This window comes from Thalia democratica, chromosome 2, assembly GCF_965202585.1.
Source record: "Thalia democratica chromosome 2, ktThaDemo2.hap1.1, whole genome shotgun sequence".
Classification (NCBI taxonomy): domain Eukaryota; kingdom Metazoa; phylum Chordata; class Thaliacea; order Salpida; family Salpidae; genus Thalia; species Thalia democratica.
The window spans coordinates 94,619,346-94,624,810 of NC_139166.1; positions in this window are offsets into that span (position 1 = coordinate 94,619,346).

Consider the following 5,465-nt stretch of genomic DNA (forward strand, 5'->3'; position numbering starts at 1 on the left):
ATTCAGTTGTAACTTTAGAAACCTCAGTAGATTCAGTGGTAACTTCAGAAACCTCAGTAGATTCAGTGGTAACTTCAGAAACCTCAGTAGATTCAGTGGTAACTTCAGAAACCTCAGTAGATTCAGTGGTAACTCCAGAAACCTCAGTAGATTCAGTGGTAACTTCAGGAACCTCAGTAGCTTCAGTGGTAACTTCAGAAACCTCAGTAGAATCAGTGGTAACTTCAGAAACCTAAGTAGATTCAGTGGTAACTTCAGGAACCTCAGTAGATTCAGTGGTAACTTCAGAAACCTCAGTAGATTCAGTGGTAACTTCAGAAACCTCAGTAGATTCAGTGGTAACTTCAGAAACCTCAGTAGATTCAGTGGTAACTTCAGAAACCTCAGTAGATTCTGTGGTAACTTCAGAAACCTCAGTAGATTCAGTGGTAACTTCAGAAATCTCAGTAGATTCAGTGGTAACTTCAGAAACCTCAGTAGATTCAGTGGTAACTTCAGAAACCTCAGTAACTTCAGTGGTAACTTCAGAAACCTCAGTAGATTCAGTGGTAACTTCAGAAACCTCAGTAGATTCAGTGGTAACTTCAGAAACCTCTGTAGATTCAGTTGTAACTTCAGAGACCTCAGTAGATTCAGTGGTAACTTCAGAAATCTCAGTAGATTCAGTGGTAACTTCAGAAACCTCAGTAGATTCAGTGGTAACTTCAGAAACCTCAGTAGATTCAGTGGTAACTTCAGAAACCTCAGTAGATTCAGTGGTAAATTCAGGAACCTCAGTAGCTTCAGTGGTAAATTCAGTAACCTCAGTAACTTCCGTGTTAAACTTAGTAGATTCAGTAGTGACTTCAGCAACTTTAGTAGTCTTTAGAGCTTTAGTAATGTCAGGGACTTCAGTTGTCTCAGGTACATCAGTAGTTTCAGAATCCTCAGTAGTAACTGTAGTAACAGTAGACTCAAAAGATTTTTGAGTCATCTTTTGATGAACTTTATCTGAGAAAAAAAGTGTTATTAAATTTTCTTTTTTATTTTATTTAAAACTTTTTCGGTGTTAAACTGCTTATTTGATCATTGAGATCAATTTAGTATGGTATAGTACAGGGGTCGGCAGGCAGTTGATGGTCGCGGGCCAAATTTCAAGTTTCCAAAGTCTTCGCTGGCCGCAGTTTTAGTTTTAGTGACATTTGAAAACTCGTTTGGTTTTAGTCTTAGTCACACTAGAGATAAGTTTTACTTTTATTCAACTTATTGTTTTAAATGACTTTTAGCTATACGTAGAATGCCTATCTAAATTAATATTTATTAGAATAGAATTTACATTGACTAATAACCTTAAGTGTTAATAAACTATGTACTTTCAGAAGCACTTAATAAGTTAAACTTAATATTCTTACAACCTAACTCTCTATAAAAACCTAACTTGAAAGACAATTTATGGGTTACTTTTATACATTTGTTACATTATCAACCGTTTTTTCAAGAATATTAACTTAAAAAAAATTTTTGCGTGTTAAATAATTTACACTTACTAAAAATTTAATGATCAGTTAACTTAATTAAATTAATACCTGTTTGTATTTCAGAAAGCTAAAACAAATTCTTCAAAATAATTAATTCTCGAATACTTTGATAAAATATTTTATTAGTAATTAGTCTTTTAAATAGTTGCTATTTAAAAAGCAAAAATCTCTGACTTGTATCAAACCAGCCTAAGTTTATTAAAAGTTAAAAAGGCTAATAAATAGTTGTTATCAACCTAAAATACCTAGTTAAAATATCATCATTATTAAAAAGTACACAAAGTGTAAGAAAACAAGAAACAAATACAATTAGTAAGCTACACTACAGTCATAAAAACTATTCTGAGAATGGGAAGATTTCTTTAAAGTGTTTGAAATAAAAGTTTCACAAACATTTGATATTTTAAGCTTTTATAACAGCCTGTTTGTGTAGCAACCAAATTCTAAAAAAGTTCACAATATATAGAAATAACGAAGGTTATTAACAGTAAATAAATTACTTGCCAAAAAACATTTAAGTTAGCTGGAATGGATAATTAAGTTTCTTAAACAAATTTAACAAAAGTATAAAACTTTATTGAGTCATTAGCGAAGTAGAAAAACTTATTTTCTATTAAACATTATAGCAATTCTTTATCTGCAATATAAATATTTCATTTAAAAATAGTAATTGTAAAATATAAGACGAGCTTAAAATAAAATTAGTTTGGAGTTATTGCGAGAAAAATTAAAATCAAATCACCAAAGTCAGTTCCAACAAAGCACATGATTACCTTCAGTAACTACAGAATGATCAGAAAAAAATGTTAAGTTATAAAGTAGCAAAATTTATTACTTAAAATGAGATACCGTTTATAGTTGAAAACTTTTTAAAAATTAATGTTGGCGGTAAGTAAAAACTTTTGTTTATTTCTTTAATTACAACAAGAAGTGGTGTTTAGGAAATTCATTAAGGTTATAAAGTCGCATAAATCAAATTAGGACTTTAATCAATCTGTTAACATGGGAGCAGAGATAGAAAAACTATTGCTCATCTGAAAATGTTAATTAGAGATGTTTTTACTAAATTCGACATTTTAGTAGAATTTCTTGGTTTACTTCCAACACAAAGCACAACAATCGGTGAAATTTTACAAATAAAGGTGAAAAGCACCAATACAAAGTCTTTGGAAGTACAATTCCTTCTTTTATTTTTTTGTAGAAAGTTTAACTAAAGTTTAAAAAATGTCTTAAAAAATATATCTATATTAAACAATACTGTTAAGTTACTTTAATATATTTTTTAATTTAAAAAAATCATTTGGTAATTTTTTTTTGCCAAATCGAAATTTTATTACTTTACATGTAAAAGTTGTTTGAAATTCCAGGTTTTTCAAAAATTCTCAAATTCAATTTTTTTTCCAAAATTTTAACATAAATTTTGAAATTCAAAGCTTTTCCGAGATTCAAATTTTATGGCAACACTGATTGTTCACACTTAAATGTACATAATAATATAAACAATATGTTGAATTATATTAGCTGCAAAACTTAAAATTTAACATATATTACAACTCAAACTAACACTGTGGATTGAAAAAAAACATACATCATAAGTTTAATTTGCCACTCTTTTAAGCAAAAAACCAGTCTGAGTCAACAAAAACTTTCCTGATATTTTTGTATACAAAAAGAATTCTAGTCAAAAACTTAAAAAATGACATAGTTGGCCTGAGATTTGTAGTCTTCAAGTAGTGATAGTCTGAGTGTGTGGCAATGTTAAATTGTTTATGTGCTTGAATTTGAACTATTTTGATTAAAAATGTACAAACTTAATAAATTTACCATCCCTAAATCTAGTTTATATTAAATAGATAGCTCCAAAAAACAGCAATTGTGTGAATTGATATGCAAGGCATTAAAATTAACTTAGTTTGACAAAAACAATGTTTGAAAAATGAAAATGTATACATAAAAAAAACTATATTAATTTCTGTCAAATATATTGTTTTAAATGTGTCTGTACAAATTTAGATATTACATGTTGAAACAACAATGTAGAAAATTATGCATAAACTAGACTTAAACTAACTAATATTAAAGTATTAAATAAAAAGTGGTTTAAAATATGAGCATTTTTTTAAGTTGGTGTGCATAGAAATTAATTTAAAGTGCAAAAAAAACTTCTAAAAAGTTAAAATGTGTCGAAACAAAAATTAAATAAACCTTATTTCTTATTACTATGTTTTTTTTTATATGTTTTTTCACTAAAATATAACATTTACAAATAAAAAATCTACAAAAGAAACTTAGGTATAAGAAATATTGAAAAAGAATATCTAAGATATAAAGAAATGACACTTCAGTTAATTACTGTGCATTACTTTTGTACAACATTGAAAACACTTGCATTTAGTTTGTTCAAAAAATAGGTATTATGTAACTAACTTATTAATCCCAAGCACTCTTTACACTCATTTTTCAGATAACTACTTGCTGTTGTAAATAAGAAGTTATTATGAAACTGAGAAAAAAATCCTGTTAGAATGGTAATCTGTCTTTTTCTAATTTTTAAACTAAAGCAGTAATTTCTTCTAAATATTTTTAAATGTTATACAGAGACTTAAAACCAAGCTAATCAAATTAAGTCGAATTACCGAAAAAAAATTAATTTGAAATATATTTTTGCTCAGCGGGCCACATTTACATGCTCACAAGCCACAAAAATTTCTTTCACGGGCCGCATTCCATTAAAAAAAATAACGTGCTCGCGGGCCGCAGATTTATCCTTCGCGGGCCGCAATTGGCCCGCGGGCCGCAGTTTGCCGACCCCTGGTATAGTAGTTAATTCATTTAATTCAATGGTTTTAATCAAAAAAATTGATTGTTTAAGCTGATCTCATATATATTTAATATAATGTGTACATATACTTCAGTTTAACTTTAGTTTACAATAAGTTAAAGACTATAACTTGATATTTTTTACAGGTAACTAACCAAACACATCAAGGTCAACTCTTTTAGTTCTGGACTTGACTGTTCCGTGTATATGCATTGTTTGTTTTAAAAATATATTCTGTAAAAATTTTGAAATTTAGCTTTTAATAATACTTAATTATGAACAGTTTTTCTTGTTTTTCGTTTGTTTGAAGTTGATATGTTATAATAATTATATTGGTTTACACGATTTTGACAGAAAATTTAATGATAAAAATACATAATATAGTTTCATTTATAGTATGTTTTTGTTCAATGCTACATCAAGAAAAACTAAACAAGAACTTCACCTATATTTGTAAATATTTTAAAAACTCATAAAAAGCTAAACTTTTGTTAACTCGTAAATATCAAAATTATTTAAAAATAAATTTTATTTAAATAAAAAATAAAACTTACTCTGCTATATGAACTAAATGTGTACTGTTCAAATTTTTATAAACTTATATAAGTGTATCCGAGTTTTAATTTAAAGCAATATTTCATTTATTTATTATATTGTTTTGTGTTGTGGTCGTTTAAATGTCACGATTTAAACATTTGCACTTTGTAACGTTATGCAACTAAAACTTTTTAATTTGTTTAGGTTTAGAGCTTATAATAGTTTTTGTTTAACTGGTTTGAATTTTTTTATAACTTATTTTTAATATGAATGCATATTTAATTTTATTAAAACTTTTTTAACCTTCATATAGGTTTATATTCACAGCACATTAAAAAATTAAACTATTTCTTACATTCAAATTTAATTTAAATTTGTAATCAGTTGACAGATAAAATATATTTGTCTAGTTATGCTTATCTTCTTATTTCAAGACAATTTTTAAGTGGAAATAATTGAAGTTTGTAATAATTAAATTTGATCACATAAAATCTAAGTTAATCCCAAGCTTAAATGTTTAAAACTTATTTTAATAAAGCTTATATTTAAACATAAATCCTTTTAAAACTTCATAAGCTCTTAAAACTATA